Raw genomic sequence first — 24,945 nt, forward strand, 5'->3', positions numbered from 1 at the left:
TAGGTGGCCTACTGTATGAATCCTACAAAGGCAGCCCTCAACCACTGCACACACAACAGCTACTGGAACAAGGAAAGTCAACACCTGAACAATACACGACCTAACAGCATATGTCGATACTGTATGTATAGGTTCCTATGTATATCGGTAGGTACATGCCCAATTGTCAGAGGCCATTCATCAGCCGAGGCAAACAGTGTCTGCTGTCACCACCACATCGATTAACCAACTGTCCCTCAGTGGAGCAGAGCAAATTGCGGGATCCATGTGTGTAACCACTGTTCCTCACACACTCTGCATGGATTCCCTGGTGTGTTAATGAGGGGCTCCATATAATGTAATCAGGGATGTAGTGCCAAAGCATGGGGAGTACCCATGACAGGTATCTGTCACTCCAGCATGCTCCACTTATGGTTGTGTGAAGGTGTAGCACATTATAGTGTGTGGCTCACTGTGACATAGATTCCCAATGCTGGAGCACATCCATTAAACATCACTTGGACATACCATTAATAGATCTCATCCATATGTAAACTAACTGAGTTACACATTTGATTGCAGTATGGAGGAACAGCCATAGTACAGTCCACATACAAAACACCATAACACTTGTACAGATCCCAGATGCCCAAGTGGTAAAGGCACTGACTGTCGTGCATGTTCCCGGTTCCACATCCTGCAAGGGCCGTTACGTAATCCAGAAGGCACGAATAATGGATGTTGGATGCAGGTCATCAGAGCAGGTTTAGCATATGTTAGTGGGTTTATGAGTTGACAAGTGCTGGTAAGCTTAGTTTAAACATGACTATATGGATATGCGCAAAACAGGGCTAAGTTTTGCTGAATATCGCGCAGATCACAGTTAACGATGTCCAGAACAGGTGAAACCAGCATGATTCACCCCTGTACTAATAGTGCCTGCTCTGAAAGGTAAAACAACCACTGCCAGGAGTAGAACACGCAACCATGTACACAATTACCTACCACTAAGCTACCCGAGATGTACCAACGGCAGGTGAGTATTGTAACAGGTTAAAACACAAACGTGCGGAGTTCAGGAAACAGTAAACACCACCATGTACACAACGAAAGGTGTGTTCACTCTCCCTCTCTCTCTCTATATATATATATAAAATAGAGATAGAAAGGGTGATAGAGGGATATATGTCGATATATATGGATTCACCTATATCTGCAAATATATAGATAGATTAATGACATGTACACAACCATGGAGGTACAAATAAATAGGATACTGCCAACTACCGAATGTTTTACATACCGGCAAGCGTAATCACGAGGCTTCAAGACCGAAAGACCACAGTACTGGAACACTAGAACCACGAGTAATATTATCACGATGTTAAGGGACATTTAGTTATCGCTGCTGGTGCTGCGGTCCAGTTAGATACTGTGTTCAAGTGTGTTTGTGATTGCTGTAGTCTGTGTAAGTGTGTGTTGAGGGTGCCGTGTGCGTTTCCGTGGGACTGTAATGTGTGTGTGTGTGTGTGTGTGTGTGTGTGTGTGTTTGCATCGTGTGTCTGTTAGTGCTAACTCGGAGGTAGATTATTACGGTAGGTGTGGTCATAGCTGGCCGTAGGCATACGGTTACCACCTGTCCCACTTTGAGAGGGACAGTCCCTCCTTGGGCAGTTGTGTCCTGACAACAAATATTAAAAAGGGCAAATGTCCGAGATTGCAGGACATAATTATGTCTCATATATTATGTAATAGTTGCATTAAATAGTTACTCCTGTATCTAAAATACGTAAATGTTACAAGAAACATAAGTAGCTAAAGTGCTACAAGAATAAGGATGTATTTAGGATAAAAGTACATTCTATCCTGTGTACTGACCATGGGTATGTGTTGGCCACTAAACACCGATGTGTGTCCTGCAAATGTCCCACTATGGCCATTTGAAAAGGTGGCAACCTAAGCAAAAGAGGTTCAGTCACCAACACAACTGCAATGAGTGCAAATATCTGTGACAGACATACATGAGACAGCTTTCATGTAGTAACATTCACTTACATATCGATGTATTTCTGGAGGGATTGAAGTATCAACCTCATCTGCATGCTATATAGGAACCAGTTAACAATGGCTCAATGAATAAGCCTGCAACAACCATAGTTTTTAGTCTACTAAATGATAGGTCTGCAATTAGGGAAGGAGCCCACACACACATATGGAATATGTATAAATGCAGTCCCCACAAACCTGTATATGCTATGTACACCCACCTACATCTCCCACACACCTGAAACAATTGCAATACAGACTGTAATAACATCACAAACATCTACTTGCTCAATGACATCTGCAGAAGCGTTAACATACCTTGTGAGAGACACACTTGTAATGGCGCCATGTGAAATTGTTGCTGTTGTATAATGGAACAGACGGCGATGTTACAGGTTTTGTTTGCAATAGTCCCGTATCAGACGGTTGAGATAACCGCTACACTCACATGTAGAACCACATACTCTAGCCATCACACACAATCCACGGGGGACATGAATTCAAAATATCCATGTCTCTCCAAATAACAGTTGCAATTCCTCACAACAAAACACATACAGGCCATCTCCCTTGAAGGTAGGGCAAAAGGCCAACACCCAAGTGGAGTATTCAATTATACCCCACTGTTGCCACGTAATTGGCGAATGGAGTAGATGCACAGCTGATGTGCATGTAATAATATACTCAGGAACACCAGTTGGTGGCAGGATACCACATGTTACAGATATCTACGTATAAAAGGATGGCTTGCCATACATTCAAACCGTATGCTCATACCATAGAACCATTTAAACAGGAAAGGAGTAAGACAGATATCTACAAAGACTCAGAACGCTAACAAGGTATATAGAACATTCAGTATGTTAGTGTATGTAGTGCCTCTTCTGTATTAATTAAAGTGTATGCAATGCATAAAGTGGGAAAAGGTATTATGTAGTGATGTCTTGTTGAGCATAGTAACGCTTGTAGAAATTGTGTGTCCTGCTGTGGGCCACAAGGTAAACATCTCATACACCACAAGGGATGCTGCATAAGGGCTTTAAACACAACAATTCCACACCAGCCGCCTTCAGTGGTAGGGTTTGTCCAACAAGTACGTGCCATAACAGGGGATAGTATATGTTGATATACTGTTACAGTAGGCATATGTTTGAGCATATAACGAGAATAACATGCCTAAGGTGGTCCCGCTGTGCAATTATGCTTTGCATTATGGGATAATGTTTAAAATATGTGTAATGTACAGTATTGTAGGTAGATATGTCAGATATTTTACATAGCAATACTGTTATATCATGCAAACAAAAGGTATATCTATTGGCATGTACAATACACAATAACAGGATACATATGGCTTGTAGTCATGGGACAGTGTAACAGCATGATAGCTAATTGACATGGGAGAGCTACTCAATTATCCATGCACAAAGGACATGTAATAGCTTCACAGGTTCATAGTTAGGTACTATGCTGTCTGGCCAAGTCCATTTGTAAGCCCAACTACAGTGTTTTCACTGGTGGCACCTTCCTAGGGTAGTGTCCTGTGCCTGTGAACAGCAGAGCCATTTGTTACCTGCACCTGTGTACAGTACAGCCACTGCAGTGATCCCTGGCGTACATGTCTGTCTCCCATCCACCCATTGAGATATCTCATGAAGAGTGCTAGTGAGGGTCCCTGCTTGATGTACGTAGGAATCATGTTCCAAAGCATGGTGAGTGTCCGGTTCAGGAATGTATCCCTCAAGCACGTCCCATTCATCGTTGCATTTGGGTACATATCCCTGAGCATTTTGCTCTCAGTGGCCTTTGCTTATGTTGCTTATGTGGAATATATCCATCAATATTGTTGTGGACATGGGCCTTGTATGTTCAGCAGAGGTCACCTCTGAGTATGCAGTATGCAAATGTGTACAGTTGTGGTTTCTGTAGTTGTGCTGTATACGTCATCCTTCGGAGGTCAATAATCCTCTTGTTGTGTTAATGTTGTAGTATTTAAAGCCGTTGCTGTTTTGTAAGGTACACCCCAAAAGGGGTGTTGTACCCTTGAACGTGCTTCATACATCAGGAGTATAGAGGTACAATGGGTGCCTTTGTTCCAGCTACAAACCCATTACAGATTAGGGTGGCCATGTAGAAGGATATCCACACCACATTGGCAATATGGTTATCAAAGGAGTGGGTGCTATATATGTGTGTACTAAGATCCCGTATAATGTCTCATGTATGTAGGGGACTACCACCTATGTGATAGTCAGTGGGTGATTGGTGTAATCTAAAGGGGATGTCTTTGCACCTTGTGTCATGCAGCTTGAGGCCATGTTATTGACACTAGGTATCTGTCACAGTGACACCCTTATGGAGGGTGTCTGTATCAGCTGGTGAATCAATCATGGCTCCTTGTTTGCAGTCGTCTGGAAACCTATTCAGGGAAAGTCCCTCTGTGATAGCCTGTACCTCTGGGAAGCATATACCGAACATGAGGGGCCCTATGACCGAGGACTGGGGTACGCCAATTGTAACTGAATTACAGTAGGTACTACAGTATGCTACCCTCACTGTGTGGGTCCTGTTCGTGAGCCATTTTGCACAACATCTCAAGACGTAGGGGCCGATGTGCAGGTGGATATGTATGTTGTCAATACCAGAATGGAGAACGGAGCTGTGAGCCAATGAGAGGACAAGGTAGGCTGTGTGGACCTCCTTACCATCATCTACTACCTTGGTAACTGTATCAAAGGAGTCCACCAGGTGTAGGAGCCATGGTCTGGCCCTAGCAAATCCTACCTGGGTGGTATCAAAGGTTTGGAGCCCACCAATGTCTCTGTGAATGACTTCCATGATGATGTGCCCCATAGCCTTGCAGAACAGTCTTGTCAGGTGTATAGGGCAATAGTCCCTCTGGTCCATTGTGGCGCCACCTGTGTGGAGTGTGATAACTCTTGCTGTGCAACATTCAGGGGCCACAATGCCTGATACAAGGCTATTAGTGAATTTGGTAGCCAAGTGTGGAGCCATGTCGTTCTGAGGTTTGTGTAAATTGCAGCCTGGGATGCTGGACGGTCACATGGAGTCTGTGTTACAGGCCTTAGAGAGTGCAGGTTGGAACTGCGTAGTTGTGACCACAGGGACTCTGCATTGTTCCTGTATAGATTTGGGCCCTGTAGAGTGTGAGAGGGGTGTAAAGTTAGCATTGGACCTATCTGCCAGGATGTTGCCGATATCAGTCAGTTCTGTAATGTTACTGCCTAACCGTCATATGTCAGAGCAGATGTGGGTATTGCCATCGAGAGTACTGACACACTTCCATAATGCTTTGTGGTAGTCCTTGGAATGTATCACAGTAATGTTTACGTAGCTAGCTTTGGAGGATGTGCTAAGGGATCCCGGATTCCTACTGAGGCTGACCAGGGAGCTACCCCACCCTTGGGATTGTATTCCACTTTGCAACAGCCTCCTCCCTTTGTTGTACATTATGTCCATGCAACTGGACCCCAGAGTGGCGTCCGTTATCGGGTGGGTACCATCATGGCTCTGTTTGGCATAGCATGATCCATGCAGTCGTGTAAGTGCTAATGAAGTGCAGTTGTGTATGTTTCAGCATTTGTAACTATATTGTCCATCTGCACGGGTGTCATGATGTTTACTACCGCTGTCATAAGAAGTCTGAAGTTGGCCTTGTAGAAATATTGTATTGTGTATTCCATGAAGGGTGTGGTGCCAGGATGTGGATAACAAGGGTGATTACCATACGTTCGGAAACGACCAATGAGGGGATAATCCCAGGTGTGGAACACCAGTCACAGGTTGGTAATGTCCATGTCTAGGATATTGCTGGCCTTGGTGGTGGTGTGTATAGGTTGATCCAGCTGATTGCAGGTTATGAATACCAGAAAGCATTGGCCTATTGTGTTGTTACATGAGTAGGTATCCCAGTTAAGTGTGGGGTAGTGTCAGTCTCACATCAATAGTTCCTGTCTGAACCCTACTGTCCAGTACACCAAAAAATGAAGGCCGTTAACCGTGGGGTATGGCAGTTCTGGCCACAGTTAGTTGCACGTGGATTACCTCTGATGCATTGTGCTAAGCAACCAGCCTGGAGGTGTGCACATCCTTGTGAAATATGGACACACCTTCGCCATGGGTGTTCTGGTCCTGGTTACATGACTGAAAGGTGTGGTCTGTGTATAACCTGTCAGTGCAGGGGTGCTCTCCAGAGCCTAGAAGCAGGTCCCAGTCACTGCAGAGATATCGAAGTGGTCCATTATAAGGAGTGCCTCGCCTGAGTGCATTAGAAATGAAGATGCAAGCACTGAGTAACATTACCCTCAGATTTTGCTTGCATGTTTCTGTTCTGGTGGTGAATATGTTATTGGAAACCTGTCCAAGACAGGCAGTATAGGAGCAGAAAGAGACTTAGATGTTATCCGTAATCCCAGGGCCGACAGGTGCAGGTCATCTGTGCCAAAGCATCGTGTTTTGTCGACCATGTCATTCAAAGCAGACAGATACTGGATGCCTGTGGAATGACAGCAGAAGCATAAGCAATTGTTGAAGTGAAACATTCAGTCATTGTAAGGTATCAGTCTGGATGAATGCAGAATGCTTCTCAGGGCATGGGCGATACCTTCCTGGGCTACAAGATTGGAGAGCTATTGCATGTCCCTGTACATGTAGTCCAGGAAGTTACATCTCAGGACATTCACACTAACATGGAGAATGAAAGTCAAATTGTACCTGGTGAGGAGTGGCATGAGTGCATAGGTTATGTTGCAGATCCTGTTACCTGACACCCAGATGAAAGCGACTATCGCCTTGTGTAGCCTGCTGAGTGGGACATCAGTGTGACCACCAACAGAGTCACCTCTGACTAGTGTGTTGGGTATGTTATAACACCCTATTGGCTGTAGTTGATGGGCACACATGAGTCTGTGGGCTATAAGTAATTGGTGTTGTGTTTGGTGATGGGGGCTGCCTCTGTTGCCTACACAGAGAGTATGGAGAGGCTCTGCAAATGTCGTAGTCTTACTATGTGTGGCCTGTGGTGGTGGAGATCTAGTGAGACTATATGATGAGTGGGGTGTGTTGCAAATGTTTAACATCCCCACATGAATGTCAGGTTCAGTCTGGGTTGGAGAGAGTATTACCCCCAGCATGGCTACATATGTGCATCTCCCACAGGCTGTAGTGTCGTATGTTAGGAGGTGAGCATTGACTGTGTACATGAGACAATTGCTATATTGCCTCATGTTTGCCATATTCATCATATAGACAGGCAATAACACTGGTAATTGACACTTGGACATGCCTGTATATTCAACCATGTCTCACAAGACATGTGAGGTATGTGTGTACAACAGCTGTTGTACTGTAAGCAAGCTGGAAATGTAAGGACAAACAGTGTACTTGTAGGAAATGAGTTGGAATGAGTGCTATAGTAATTAGTAGCTCATGAAGTGCTTACATGTTCTGAACAAGTGCTGAGCATGAATATGCAATACAGATAGGGTGTTGGATAATATAAACTCACTGCCCCCCCCAACAGGTACACAAGCACATATTCATGAACACTACAGAAACCCTGTAACCATACTTATGATGGTACAAGGTGCACTCAGGCTGTATGTGACCTGTCCACATCCATGGTCGTATCATACACATATGGCAAAACAGTTTGCTCTACACATACACTTCCATGTAAAACATAGGTTCATGTCTGTGAAAACACTGAATGGAGCACAGCAACAGTCATCACAACCCACAAAGTGGAGACGCCAATCATAATGAGAGGCACTGCACTATTACCCTGCTGAGTATCGTCTGCAAGTCCATGAACTTTAATCACCATAGATGTTAGCAGTACAGATGTAGATGACAGTACGGATGATTTCACACTGCATAGCATACCTGTGACAGGTCATAGGACATCATCACCCAAACTGTGTTCCACCTACACTGAGTATACTAGATGTACCTTTGTATGTCACAGGAGTGTTCTACCAGTGGCCTGTTGTCAGAAGCAACAATACAAAAGGTGTCTGAGTGACATGTGCATACCACACCAGTGGCAGCTACAGTAAAACAGGGTTAATGTTTTGTACTCCCCCCTCATTGTAGCCCATACCACACAGACAAATGGGAGGCATCTGTGTATGTAAGGATGTGAATGGCCATGACCTAGGAGCAATAGCTGTCTCAGTGTTGTGGACAACATACAGAATGGGCTTTGTGGGTGAGCTGCGTGACATATGTGCACAATCTGACAGCTGCTTATTGCATTGTTACTGCTAGGTTAATAACCCTGTACCCATTAACTACCACCTAGGCAGTGGCCAACATTATGGACACTGTGTGTAAGGGATGGTGCTGTACAGTTTACCTCCCTGAGCTGGTGACATCTCCAGGTGTATTAGATAGTCATACGAGGCAACCTAAGTCATGAGAGGGTGCCATCCATGAGCATGGAGATCACTGGACAGCCATACTCAGCACTCAGGTGACCAATATTGGATCACATATCACCTTTAAGGGGTATTGGCCATGCATGGATGGGCGACACCAGCCTTCACAATCCTTACCTCCACTATGCAGCATGCTGGCTACCCTGCTTAAAGGCATGTGCAACACTGTGATGTTGGACATGCTACACGTACATATCCTGATCTGAAAGACATACATCATGGACAGCCACCTGCCTACTACAAGGATCGTCACATGCTGGACAGATCCCTGTGCCATACATGTTACATACTCCTGCCATACCATGCAACCCTGTCCATCAAAGCTCCACATGTCATCTCTGTCATACATGGTGCGATGACCGCATGGTAGATGTATCATTAACTGTCTGGATCAGTAATGTGGCACTGATGCACCTGGTTGCGGCAACATGGCTGTTGGATACAGCTAGAAAATTTCACATCCTATGCCCATACATGGCCCAGGGCATACACACTACTGAATGACCTTGTCCGTACATGCTATAGTTGATAACCATCCCTGCGAATACCATCCAGCTAGCCATTGTCCCATGTGTATCACATGTGCAACACAGGCAATACGTGGCAGGATGTTGAACTGCTGTACAGCGCCGTGTAGATGTATATGGCAAAACACATGCATGTAAAGGTTCCCATGTGCATGTCTGCATTGTCACTGCTCATCTCCGTTAAAGCAGTGTATGTGTTGATATGTGACATATACACAGCATCAAGGTCAACAGCATTACTTTGGACACATCCAGCATGTGCTGATAGGTAAGAACACCAGTACAGGCAAACAGACATGTCCACATCAAGACAGCATTCACATGGAGTATGAGCAATGTAATGAGGTGACACACATATATGGTGATAATATCCAATGCACAATGGGTGTTACATGTGTGTGACACAAACATGTCAGTCATGTCAGTGTCATGATGATTTGCAAAGATAACTGTTCATATGTACTAGATTTAATACACATGTATGTGCAGCTGTAACCCTGTGCATCTCTGAGATACTGTGACCTGTCTCCATGATTATGTCTTCCAGATAATGCCTCGATCATGCCTGCCAGCATATAGCCGCTTGAAGGATGATGCCCTCATACTGTACCTCCATGATAACTATGAGGTATTGTTCAGCCATGTGCCACAGCATGCCCAGCAGCGTGACGACCTGTGGCAGGAACTTTGCAGGAGAGTTAATGATGTGGGTGGCCATAACCACACCTACCAGCAGGTGTGCAGACACTGCACAGACCTGATCTGACATGTGAAACAGCATGCCAATGCAATCGCCAGGGAACAAGGCAGAACAGGTGGTGGGCCACCAACCCAGCCCCCACTCACACCTACCGAGGAGCTACTGGCCAGCCTGGGGACCCCATCAGAACAGCATCCACAAACACTAGCTGCCATCGTGGAGGTGGGTGTCTCCCAACCACCAAGCCTAGAGTTGCCTGGTAAGTCACTACTGCACATATAACTATTATATCCCATTTAGTTGCATGTGTCACTGTACAATATGTAATGTAACATCATATGCAAGATATGTTTACACACATGCTGCATACTATAGTATGCTACCCTGTGTATGCACACATGTGCATACTTCATACTATATGCTATTGTACAGGCGAATGTGTTAACATGCACAGTGCACTCTGTAGCTGTCATAGAGTCATGGATAATGATCAAACTGCTGTCACCCCTATACAGGTACCTCTGGCATGCTGCACAGACAGCAGTCCATTGCAGGTGAGACAGTTATCAGTATCAGGCATGTTAATGCACAGATCTATTCACCATGTTTTCAGTTAACACATGTACACATAATGTATGGTCCAGTCATGATATACAGGTCAGATCTGTCATCAATCACACTGGCTACCCATGTGCAATATATACAAACTAAATGAAACACCAACATGAAACCACAGTATCTGTCATTGCTAGATGTGTAGACAGCTGTGCATACAACGGTTGAGGTGTTGTTCAATGTAGGAATATGTACTATACATTGGAACAACACATGTGAGGTATGTAAAAAGTACCACACAATGAGCTGGGATATGGGCAGCCCACAAGATTTACCATTGTGGAATATGCCCCTGCAATGGGTGCACACATTGTGATTTGCCATCAGACATGTCCCAGACATGTAGTGGTCCGGCTGCAACATTGTCTCACTATCCCACAAAATATACCCCACATACCAAACATATAACTCTTTGTCTGCATAACCCTGTGGACAGTGAAGTATCTGACATCTATGGGTGTATGTCATATGGGACAACACAGACATGTAAGATAGATGGCCATCACAAACATTTGGCCAACACATGTTCACACGTGGCCATGGAGGATGGCCAGAGACATATAGCAACACACAGTAGATGTGATGTGTATGTGTGTACACACTGTTGCACATTGTCCACACATGGTCCAACTATAGCCTTTGTTGAATGGTTATATAATAGATGTGGAACACTGGACATCCTAAAAGCCTGTGCACAGCTTGTGGAGGTGTCACTTAATTCGACCACATAAGATGCGTTGAACATCATGACTGTGTCACAGCATGACAGTAGTCACCTGTACAGCTTCCACATACATAAACACCACATCAGGCCACAGATACTGTACATTTCCCTTGCTGCTGTTGGACATCGCTGTCAGCCGTGCACCTCGTGTGTGTGTGTGGTGCATAAATGTCATGTGGGACATGGTGTATTGACAGGTCTGCCATGTATGGACACGGTTGCCAGGCAGCTAAGACATTTTAGCAGTTGTGCAGGGGTGTCATCCGTAAGTCTTCTGGTGACCTGTCACATGACACAGCATGGTTTAGTGTGTATACACTTTGGCGACGTGGGTCACAATCCACAGTATTTATGTAATGTGTATGTACGCAGTCATGGCTATGCACTGTGTGTGTATTCCACACTGTATAGCAATATAGATGCCTCATGATGCCATGGAATGGCACTGTGTCTGTACTTCGCACTGTATAGCAATGTAGACACCTCATACTACCCTTCAATGCACATGCACATCTGCTAAAAGTGCATTCTATCTGTAGGGTATACAGACAACACTGCAATGTGACACCCATTACACTGCTGTGTCAGGACACCATTGTGTTAAACATGTATGCATGTCAATGCACACGTCAGCAGATTACATGTCATACTACATGTTAATGTCAAGGTCACATCAGCCATGTGTACTGTTAACCTGTGCTGGTCCACATGGTGTATCACAGGGATGCATGCTTACTACCATTGTATGAACTGCATGGCGTCTGATATGACACCTGCTTGCTGTTGTGTGCAACCCACGGATGTATGCGAACTACCACTATTAATGTCTGAGCTGCATGCCATCTGCTGTATCACATGCATGCTGCATGCCTTCTGTCAAATCACATGCATGGTCTGTCTCTGCGTCTGTGTGTGTGTGTGTGTGTGTGTGTGTGTCTGCCTCTGTGTCTGTGTGTGTGTGTCTGTCTGTGTGTGTGTGTCTGTCTGTGTGTGTCTGTGTGTGTGTGTGTGTGTGTGTGTGTGTGTGTGTGTGTGTGTGTGTGTGTGTCTGTCTCTGTGTCTGTCTCTGTCTCTGTGTCTGTCTCTGTGTCTGTGTCTGTCTGTGTGTCTGTCTCTGTGTGTGTGTCTGTCTCTGTGTCTGTGTCTGTCTCTGTGTGTGTGTCTCTATTGTAATGTAGAGTCTTTGTTTGCATTCACAGGTGATGTAGGTGCATTACCCTCTTGTGGTCCATCTGATGTTAGTGTCCCCACAGACTCTAGCAGTGATGAACATATGCTTGAGGTACAGGCAGGGTTGTCAGGGGCTGAATCTGTGCCAATGGTTGCCATCCCAGCTATATCCCCCTCTTCCCTGTACACAGTTCTCATGCCAACACATACCCCATCACCAGTGGCCATAGAGGAAGGACAGTCAGCATGTGTTAGCTTGGAACAGGAATGTGTGGTGGCTACAGACGGTGTGTCCTCACACCATGGTGTCAGTGAAATGACTGCAGATGTGCCACACAGGCATGTGGCCAGTGCTGCTCGTAGGAGGACCTCTGGCAGACATGCACCTGCAGGACAGAGCAGCAGCTGGTGTCACCAGATGCATGTTTCAGACTGTAATGGTGGTACAGGCACATGCTGAACAGCAGAACAGAGAAGGGCAGAGGCTTCAGAGGCTGCTATCCTTTCTTTAAATGACAACATTCAGGCATTGGCAAATGCTCAACAGCAGATTGCTGACATTTTGGACAGGCGATAGGTTGACATGGTTGGAATCCTTGACTGTGGCATGGCAATCCGCGAGCGTGAGCTGTCTGTGCTGGAACATCTGGTAGGAGTGAGGCATTGGCCATGTGGACGTAGGCCAGCTACACCACCTGGTGCAGGTCTACGTGAAAGAGCTACCTCACATGCTCGCTCCCATAGTGCCGGTAGCAGTAGCAGTGCAACTGGTGCTGCGCTGTCCAGACCAGGACACAGCAGGCCACGTGGACGTGGCCCTGGACATTTCCAGCGGGGACATGTGTGATCAGACAGTAGCCAATCTGTACCTCTGCCTGGTAGTGCCCGTGCAACCCCTGGCAGGCACAGGTCACGTGGCTGTACATCCTGGTCTGTACAATCTGGAGCTGTCAATAATACTCCTGTGTAGGCCGGACACATGGCAGAACTGTGTGCACACATACACACGCACAGCAGAAACATCTGTAGGGCACCGCAACACCCACATGCATAACAACCACACATGTCCAATTAGATCACTGGCCCTAACCCAAACACATGATGTCATCCACTGGTGCAGCCTAGGCCCCTGGCAAACATTATCACCCTGTGCATATGATGATGCCTGTGCTGCATCCCTGTCATCCACACCATCAGTGCAGGGACATGCTCATATGGTCTGATGCACAGGGTTAACAGAATAGTGAGATGTGTATATTACATTTGTTGTGTACTGTTGACATGCAGCAGACATACCATGTAGTACAGGTTTAGAATGCATTGTTACATGTTCACAGTATGTGTCTTGGTAACAACAGTAACAGCATGTTGGTAATTATGCCCTGCTTCCCTCCGTAAGGTCTAATTGCATGTGCCATTACGTAACAGTGTTTGCAGTTAGAATGCATTGTTTTATGTTCACAATATGTGTCTTGGTAACAACAGTAACAGCATGCTGGTAATGATGCCCTGCTTCCCTCCTTAAGGTCTAATTGCATGTGCCAATAAGTACCAGTGTTTGCAGTTTCCCATGTGCAAATGTGGAGTACTCACAAGCATGTATGGCAATACCAGCATGCTATACGTAGCCTCAACCTCACTGTTAGAAAGGCTAACATTCCACAGATGTCGATACATCTACTGATCCAGAAGCATGTGAGCTGTGTACTAGGCTACAGTGGCTAGAGACGTGACATCCATACCGGGTCACATCACATGTACAGTGACATGGTGCGGGGGGTTTACACAGCGGTCTATCTGATGTCAAGGGTAGAGGCCAGTTGATAGCATGAGGCCTCACTGTGTAGCAGTAATACACTTTCACATTACAGGATGAGAACACACACAGACATACACAGACACACACATCAACATACCCACACTCACGGGGGACAACGACACTATAACGCACACTTGATAGTGTTGAGGTGAGGACCCCTGCCTATGTGGTAATCACCATCACAGTACTGTGCACCCACATAACGCGACACAGAGAATGAACATGTACAGATAGGCAGTAATGCCTGAGACTGACGGCATCAACAGGGTAGTAGATTGCATCACCATGAGGGGTTAGGGATCCTATCTGTTCTGCATGGTAGCATACACCCTCACAACATGCACCAGACAGCCATACATACATACACACACACACTGTGGAGTCCATAAATGTCATTCACATACAGATATCTAACATGTGTGTGATACACACACCACCCCTGCCTATGTCTTGCTTTCTACACTGTAGTATGTACAGATCTCTACAACAGTGTACAGGGGTGTGTAACAATTGGGATGTATTACCCACCATATGTGGCATATATGGTCACACATCAAACACACATGGCAGTACTGTGAATCAAACACCTGCTATCTGATGATACGTCTGACAGACATGCTGCAGTATTGCCCGCATTATTTGTACCAACGCGACCTTCAGCAATTGTGCTGCTATATGCACACAGGAGGACGTAAGTGTTACAAGTGTCAAGTGATTTACAGTCAGTGACACCCTGACTGCTGTGCAGGTTGTATGTCTTCACCTTAAACAGTAACATAACATACTGTTTGCACATGTTATGGTAGGACGGCTTGTGACACACCTGTGTGCTGTCTTCAGCAAACATCCATCTGCAAAGGTGGACCACCACTTTATGTACACACATCCATCCATACCTGATGTACATCTTACCGTACTGTCAGTATTTCACCATATACAGGTGTCAATGATGGGGCTGCGTTGCAACTGCATGTTGTAGTTAGACACAGATGAACTGCATACATCAGCTACTGCACATGCATGGTAGCTGAATGCACACCACTACATGTACATGTGTGTAGGTCCTACATTCCTGTCATGTAGCCATGTTTGTATGCATTGCAATTGGTGGACATGTGTGATGACATACATGACACATGGACTGTTGTATGATATGATAGTTGTCATGGGTAACTAGTACAGAGGGAATTTTACCTCAGTCAACATTGCTACCTTATGTACTGTTAGCATTCAACAGCCATGGACCTACCTTCCATGTGCATGCGTGTGATTGCTGTAGCCACTTGTCTGCGTGGAGGACAGCGGAAGCTATGCTCTGTTAATATGTGTTGTGTGTGTGTGGGCCATGTACATATCCACGGCAATTACATGTATGTCATATCCAAACATGAGTGTGTTTTCTGGTGTACAGCAACAGTTTTCTGTTACAGTTGTATAAGACCCAGGGCCCCTGTTATGTGTAGAACCGACCTGGTTATGAACAGTGGTATCATTGCATTGCATAACACATGATGGAACCCTGTCAGTACATGTGTAGTCTGTGCAGTTGCTGTAGAGCTATGTACAGTCCACTGGTCATGAGTAACATGGTGTTGTACTAATGTATGGATGTGTGTTGCTGGTCCAAGGAAGTGGTGATGTCTGAGGGCTACATAGTAGAATGCGGCATTTACCACTGTGATCTGCACCTGACACATCTGTGATGGCTCTTGAGTGTGTACTGGTCAGTACATGTGAGTGGCCTGCATGTACATGGGGACACTAACACCTGGAGCGGTCCATCACGGTCTTATGGCCCACATGTCTGTATCTGAGGTATACGGTGGTAGTGCTATTGTGCACAACTGTGCCATATGCCAGGTGTTCCTCACTGCAGAGATGTCCGTATTCCCCATTGTTGGATCTGGATTGTCAGCTGTGATTACGAATGATACACATCTATCACTGAAGACTGGTGTCAGATATATGTAGTGCATTGTTCATGCTAACAATGATGACTATTGACACACTGTGCCCTTCCGTGTTTAGAATCCGTGTGCATACAAGACAGCCCTTTGCTACTACTAAGTGTGTGAGCATGCCCACTACGCCGTTGTGTCAGGACATCACCACGGGTGGTATTAGTGTGCCAGGTATAGATTGGTACAGCTAAGGTGATGGACAGTAGCAGACGTTGTGAAGAAGACCGGTGTCAGATATATGTAGTGCAGCGCTAGGGCTAACAATGATGACTATCGACACACTGTGCCCTTCCATGTTTAGAATCCATGTGCATACAAGACAGCCCTTCGCTACTACTAAGTGTGTGAGCATGCCCAGTACGCCGTTGTGTAGATGGACACATAGTACATTCCAAATGGACGTGTGCTACTGTGTGAGCATGCCCAGTGACACCTTGTGTTGGTTATTTGCCTCCGTGTATGGGCATGACCATTGTAATCCTGTATAGCGATAGTGGTCATCCAGGCAACAGATGTCCATATCCACATCAGGACGGATTCCTACATTGAACACACTGGTTGAATGTCTTGAAAGATGTACTGTCTGTGGCGCATCTCATATCTATGTAGTGTTGTAATAATGCTCCATAGATGGGCAGTTGTCCTGCTCACACCACTCCCTTGTGTTTGTCTCCTTCTGCCTTGGGACAGTAAAATGCTTTTAGACTTCTCCCACTCCATACAATCCCTATCGGCGTTTGTTCCACTCTTGATGATATCATCCACCTAGATGTATGCCTGTGGGAGTACTGTGTTCCAGTAATCTCGATAGCGCATTTTGTAACTGCATAATGCTGTAGGGTGATAAGGTAGTTAGGTGTATGTTCTAATCCCAGCCCTGCCAAGTGTGTGTGTGTGTGTGTGTGTGTGTGTGTGTGTGTGTGTGTGTGTGTGTGTGTTTCCAGCTGCCTGCGGACAGAGTAATGCTTTTAGACTGCTCACTCTCCATACATTCCCTATCGGCATCTTTGCCTTTGCTGATGATATCACCCACCTAGAAGTATGCCTCTGGGAATGCTGTGGTCCAGTAAGCTCAATAGTGCATTCTGTAACTGCCTAATGCTGTAGTGTGGTAAGGTAGTTAGGTGTATGTTCTAATCTCAGCCCTGCCAAGTGTGTGTTTCCAGCTGCCTGGGGACAGTGTAATGCTTTTAGACTGCTCATTCTCCATACATTCCCTATTGGTGTCTTTGCCTTTGCTGATGATGTCACCCACCTAGAAGTATGCCTCTGGGATTGCTGTGTTCTAGTAATCTTGGTAGCACATTCTGTAACTGCATAATGCTGTAGTGTAAAAAGGTAATTAGGTGTATGTTCTAATACTAGCCCTGCCAAGTGTGTGTTTCCAGCTACCTGGGGACAGAGTAATACTTTTAGACTGCTCACTCTCCATACATTCCCTATCGGTGTCTTTGCCTTTGCTGATGATGTCACCAACCTAGAAGTATGCCTCTGGGAGTACTGTGTTCCAGTAATCTAAGTAGCGTGTTCTATAACTGTGTAATGCTGTAGTGTGATAAGGTAGTTAGATGTATGTTCTAATCCAAGCCCTGCCAAGTGTGTGTGAGTTTCCAGCTGCCTATGGACAGAGTAATGCTCTTAGACTGCTCACTCTCCATACATTCCCTATTGGCATCTTTGCCTTTGCTGATGATGTCACCCACCTAGAAATATGCCTCTTGAGTACTATGTTCCAATAATCTTGGTAGCGCATTCTGTGACTGTGTACTGCTGTAGTGTGATAAGGTACCTAGGTGTATGTTCTAATCCCAGCCCTGCCAAGTGTGTATGTGTGTTTTCAGCAGCCTGGGGACAGAGTAATGCTTTTAGACTGCTCACTCTCCATACATTTCCTATTGACGTCTTTGCCTTTGCTGATGTCACCCACCTAGAAGTATGCCTCTGGAAGTGCTGTGTTCCAGTAATCTCGGTAGCACGTTTTGTAACTGCATAATGCTGTAGTGTGATAAAGTAGGTAGGTGATTGTTCTAATCCCAGCCCTGCCAAGTGTGTATGTGTGTTTTCAGCTGTCTGGGGACAGAGTAATGCTTTTAGACTGCTCACTCTCCATACATTCCCTATTGGCGTCTTTGCCTTTGCTGATGAAGTCACCCACCTGGAAGTATGCCTGTGGGAGTGCTGTGTTCCAGTACTCTCGTTAGCACGTTCTGTAATTGCGTACTGCTGTAATGTGATAGGATAGACAAGTAGGTGCTCGATTCCAAGTCATGACAAGTGTGTGTGTTTGGCACATGTATCCTATGTGTTGATATCTGTGAGTGATTAGCTCCAGGATGTGCTGAGTGTGTTTTGTTGCATTCCTATATAGTGTCCACAACTGTCATAATTAGCCAAGAGACTGGGCTGTCAACACATACACATACATTCACCAATAGGTCTGGTGGGTAAATGTCAGCAGCCCTACTCTTACTCTAACTACAGTCTGACCGGTGTGATGCAACATAACACACTTGCCTTGACAGTAACACCACTACATAATGCAGGTGGCACATGTGGTTTCCCTTTCATTCTTGTCTAATGCTTTGGTGTCATGTGGTCCGCTGTTATGATATAAATTCAATATCTACGTCTGTGTGTGTATATGTATATGTGTGTGTGTGTGTGTGTGTGTGTGTGTGTAGATATGTATATATGTATATGTATATATATATATATATATATATATATATATATATATATATATATATATATATATATATATATATATATATATATATATATATATATATATATACACATATATATAGATATATATAGGTAGATATCTATATGTATCTATCTATGTATATATATATATATATATATATATATATATATATATATATATATGTGTTATATATATATATATATATATATATATATATATATATATATATATGTGTATATATATATATATATATATATATATATATATATATATTTTTTATATATGTATATATATATATATATATATATATATATATATATATATATATATGTATATATGTAACGTGATCACCTCAGATGGATGTATATCTGCCATGGCTTAGTGGTAAAGCACATCGTCAGTGGTGTGCATGGTCCCAGGTTCTAGTCGTGTAGAGACCAATTATTTTGTTGTTGGGAAGAACAAGGGACATCGAATACGGTGATAGTAAGGCACCTTTAAGCAGTTGTGTGTGGATCTGAGTGACAGTAAGCAGTGGTTATTAATTTGGAGGATCAGTATGGGTCATATAACTATGCATTAGAAGACAATACTATGCAAATGAGGTTGACAATAGTGAATCCCATTTATCCCCAGAGTGTGATGCAGATTCCGAGAGTGTATGTGTGTAGATAGCCGGGTGCAGGACTGGAATATAGGTGAAGGCATGGGAGGGGTTTTAGGCATACTGTACGTACATTGGAGCCCTGTGCCTCGGGATTGCTCCTGCCTTAGCACGCCTAAGCTAGGGGTGTGTCTATACCTGCCTGGTGAAATTGGGAGGGACAACAGCAGTAGTGGAGTAGTCAAGGTGAACAGGCTGCACAGACAGGTGATAATTAGCACAATCAGCAGATTACATGGCCAGCCCACCCATGAACACTACAGTAAAGTGACTAAGCACCATACACACAGGTTTCTCCCACACTCTACACCACCGATGTATACATGCGGAGACATTTCCTGACACAATCCAACCAAATGAGAAGGGCTGCAGCAGGCAACATGGACCAACATGTGTAAGAGGCTGAGGTTGGTGAGGATGTGAATGCTGCTGAACAACCCTTAGTGAGGTAACAGAAGACTTTACAGACCCAGGGTAATTTACCAGGGGCCACATGGGCTGGAGATAATGGAGCGCTATGGGGTGGACATAGACCTCCTACAGCAGCTTGTTGAGCTGTGCCGGCCACACCTGACACATCGTACAGTCCGGGGGAAACCCATCCCAGTGGATACCAAGGTATGTGTTGGCCTCGGTATACTAGCCACAGGTACCTCCCAATGCACAACTGGGGATATCATGGGAATCTCACAGGCATCTGCATCCAGAGTATTGCACCAGTTCACAGACGCCATGTCACCACATGCCAGTGAACACGTACATGTCCTCAACACATGTAGTTTGTTGGCCAGCAATATGAGTCTCTCCCACCAAATGGCAGACTACTCTGGGATACTGGGTGCTATAGCCTGCACGCACGTACAAATCAAAGCACCACCCGGTGAGTGGGGTAGGGCCTACATTCACTGCAGGGGCATACCCTCCAACAGCTAGGCCGTATGCGATGGACAGGGCATTAAACAGAATGTGTGTGCTGTCTGCCCTGGAAGCTATGACTATTCTGATATATGGCATCTGACGCAGCTGTACCAGACCTTTGCCAATATGGACATCCCCTAGAGTCACCTAGTGGGGGATGCTGGGTAAACACTGGAGTCGTGGCTAATGACACCCATCAGCAATGCACACACACCTGAACAACTACACCATACTGAGGCACACGCACAGGCAAGACATATAATTGAGCATGTGTTTGGGATGCTGAGGTAACAGTTCTGGTGTCTGGACACATCCGGTGGAGCCTTGCAGTATTCACCAGCTACATGCAGACAAATTGTTATGGTATGTGCTATGCTACACACTCTGATCCTGCGGTAACAGTTGCAGCAGAAACAGCATGGGGCAGGGCCACACAGTCCCCCACCAATGCCAAGGCCTGTACAGGCACAGCATGACTCGGAGGAACTAGCTGAGCTTGACCCAGTCGGCGAAAGGAGGCATGCACAGTATGACCTGCCCTTGGCAAAGACGCAACACATGGCATATGCACTGACACAGTAGGTACCCAGGGAATTTCACCCTCTCTGACTCGCACAGACAGTACAAGGGATGCCAAACATGACACTACCTGTGCTCAGCCATGTACAGGGAGTGCACTGTGTGCATCCGACATAGGCAGCCCTCCAGCACCATCCTCAAGTCTGGCACACCCCCAAGGTAAGTCAATCAACCTACCAAGTGGCAGTTGTATTAGAATGTGTATTTACCTGTAGCTATGGTACTGATGTGAGCATACAAGGGAATTTGGTGGCCGACTATTAGGGCAGCAGACAGTGCACGTCCATAGTGGCACCATAACATCTGTAGCACATACCAGGATCACAATAGTAGCCAGTAGTACACAGGGTGTCCTAACCCACTGCAGGTTATGGGCTGAACATCATGTCTGTCCATACAGCCCACACAAGTCTCATACAGTTGGACACGTGTAGACCACTACAGTGAAATGCTATACAATGGTCTCTGGAGATGCCCAATGGATGACCCCAACCCCCACAAACACACACACAGACTACAGCAGGCCAGGCAGTTGGATGCAGGTTGTGAAGGCTAGGACGTCTGAAACCACTATGCTGGTAATTCAAGCTAGGATCTGACGTACACTGGTATGCCTCCAACCAGCAATTTAGGTAGGTCCACACACTGAAATGGAGTACCTGGCATACCAGTACAGTAGTAGCAAATGTGTACAACTGTCAGCTGTGCCCCCCTTCCAACATACACATGTGAGAGTCAGGTGAGCCACCCCGGTGCTGTGTAGGACTGTGGATGCAGTTGAATGTCCCCCCATGCTGTGCAGAAATGTAGCAACAGTCAATGCCACATGACCGTTAGCTATCCTGCAGATACAGCATGCCACCTGTCAGTGTACAATGCAGGGGTTGGCCCCACACTACTGACTATATGGACATGTGACACATGCGATCCAGTTGACCATACTGGGCATGCTCAAACACATGACGGTATGACGGTAATGTCAGTTGACAACATGCGTAACAGTCATACTGGGCATACACACACACTGAAACACAGAACATCCAGGTCTACAAACAGCAGTGGCCCAGACATATCTGCCAGTACATTGCTATACTGTTGGATGACTGTGCTGTATGGTATGTGTGTGGTACTGTCTATTGTCTGTATATATGCCATGGTGTATTGGTAATTCACATGAGCTATGTGCGCAGGGTATTGCTACCAACATGTGCAAAGGACGGATCTTTGTTTTCGTCCAGAACAACACCTTTGGATACGGAGTGGTTAAGGCACATTCCAGCAGGTGGGAGCGGTTGTGCGTGGGTTTGCATGTTGTTAGGCACTGCTGACCTCTGGTTACAGCTCCTTATACTTGTTTAGACTCCACATTTCTTTAACAGTGTAATACTCGCATACTGGTAGACAAACACGCATACACCTGCTCGCTCACTCACTCACACGTGCACTGACATTGGTGCTTCCATTTGTCACTCACGCTGGGTGGGCGCGATCCCTTGTGATGCCTATTACATCGGACTACATGATTACAGTGTCGGGTATGGCCAAACATTAGGCGACGGCAGGCGTTCAACTGTACGGACTCGGCAGCCTATCCAGTGACATGATCATATGATATGCGTCTTCCTCATACAATCTGCTCCCATCTGGCTGATACATGAGAATGGATACTCTGCAATGCTGACATGTTAATGTGTTTTTGGAAAAGCATCTCTTGGCCGGGTCATGCTACTGCATACCTACTGTAGGATTTCCACCTTTTAGATTGTCCACATTCTAGGCATAACAGCTTTTCCACTTTGCATGGGACAGTTCCTCATTAGGCATATGTGTCATGCGACAATACTCTAGCCATAGCTAATGTCCCGATTACAGGAAAATATTATATTCTACTTGTCTGTAATAGTTGCATGTAACGGTTATTGTATACATGACATGTCGATATGTTATGAGAGGTAGCATAAGCAACTTGACTGCTGCTAGACCAAGCTTTGATTTGTGCGATGAAGTAGCATAGGCAACTTGACTGCTGCTAGACTAGGCTTTGATTTGTGTGACTATGTATATGTCTGTACTATGCTTGGCTGTAGGTATGTTCTGACCTGGTACGTCTGACATTTCTACAGAGCAAGTCCCACTTTGGACATTTGGAAAGGTGGCAGCCCTGTAGGAGCTATATGTAGACCTATCACATTTGGCAAGGCAACACATACCCACAGCCAGTAGTATAATGACTACTTCACCGGTTTGCATAAGTTAAGGTTATTCTTGTAGCATTATAGTTGCTAATACTCATTCCTATAGCATGTACCTGTTTCAGATACAACAATATCATTTTATGACACCACTACACACAATATATGAACTCTTTTCCCGATATCACAGGCCGTGTGCCGTAACATCCATTTTGCAGGACACAACTGGCCAGAGTAGAGTGTCCCTCACAAAGGTGAACAGGTGGTAACCCCACACTATTATGCTATCATCTACCTAAGGTGTTCAGCGGAATATGTGCTTTCCGTCACTAGCAGACCTCACATACAAATAGGGGAGTATGAACACTGTATCAGGGACACTGCAGAACACCCTGAGGGACACATTTAGATGATTGGTTCTATTAACCTGACACATTGATAGTCACAGGGCATATGTATTCATTCACATTTGTTGAGGTACAGGCTGTTAATGACTCATACATGTTGTCATTAATCATTATGTGTATTCTGCCACCTGTCTACCTAAACTTACTAGTTCTGGAAGTGTTTAGTTAGGACTGTGTTACATTCTGATTCGTAATCATGGATGTCCATGATAATCAGGTACAAGGGACTGATATAGTCCCTATGTGTTCCCGCAATGGTTTACGGACTATCCAGTAGATGTGCTCTTCAGGTTTGGGAGGTATAGGTGTCTGCTATGCCCACATAGGAATATTAATTACTTCCACGGGGCGTGCCTAATTCATCTCTGCCAACCAACACCTGCACACTTATGCCCATTATTGCATACCCATGATTCCCCTACCTGACAACCCTCTCCAGCACTCATGACTCATATTTACTGTGAGTGCAGCTGGGGTATGAACACACCCCTACACACTGCACACACTCCCCATCTCGGGACACATGTCGTACATTCTGTCAAACCATGTGTTATCAGACTTGCACAACCTACTGTTCCATGTACAGCTACATCCTGGTCGCATCGATTATCACAGGTTCACATGTAAAGTGAATTTTTGGTGTCCCGCAATGGACCTCGTTATCAGTGTTTAAAGTGTAGACCTTGCAGATCTCTCACATTGGTACTTTCCTGCCAGTGTTTTTGAAAGCAGCGGTGTATTCATCTTTATTGTGTGTCTGTATTTCTGACCGGCCTAGTTGGGTGGTGTATCTATATATATAGAGAGAGATATGCTGTCAGGCATTACGTCTATTCCGCCATCTGTTGACCTCATATCACTAGTTCTGGTGGGGTTTAGTTAGGACTGTGTTAGAGTCTGATTCGTAATCAAGGACGTCCATGTTAATTGGGTACAGGACACTGATAAAGTCCCTATGTGTTCCCCAAATGGCTTACAGACTATCCAGTAGATATGCTCTTCATGTTTGTGAGGTATGAGCATCAGCAGTGCGCACATAGGAATATTAATTACTTCCACTGGGCAGGCCTACTACATCTCTGCCAACCAGCACCTGCACACTTATGCCCATTATTGCATACCCATGATTCCCCTACCTGACACCCCTCCACAGCACTCATGACTCATACTTACTGTGAGCGCAGCTGGTGTATGAACACACCCCTACACACTGCCCACTCTCCCCGTCTCGGGACACATGTCGTACGTTTTGTCAACCCATGTGTTATTACACTCGCACAACCTACTGTTCCATGTACAGCTACCTCCTGCTCGCGTCAATGACAATAGGTTGCCTGCATTGTCAAATTTTGGTGTCCCGCAAGTGACCCCATTATCCATGTTTAAAGTGTAGACCTTACAGATCTCTCCCACTGATACTTTCCTGCTGGTGGTTTGGAAAGCAGCAGTGTATTTACCTTAATTGCGGGTCTGTATGTC

Source organism: Protopterus annectens, chromosome 9.part0 (assembly GCF_019279795.1).
Source record: "Protopterus annectens isolate FY-2018-M chromosome 9.part0, PAN1.0, whole genome shotgun sequence".
NCBI lineage: Eukaryota > Metazoa > Chordata > Ceratodontiformes > Protopteridae > Protopterus > Protopterus annectens.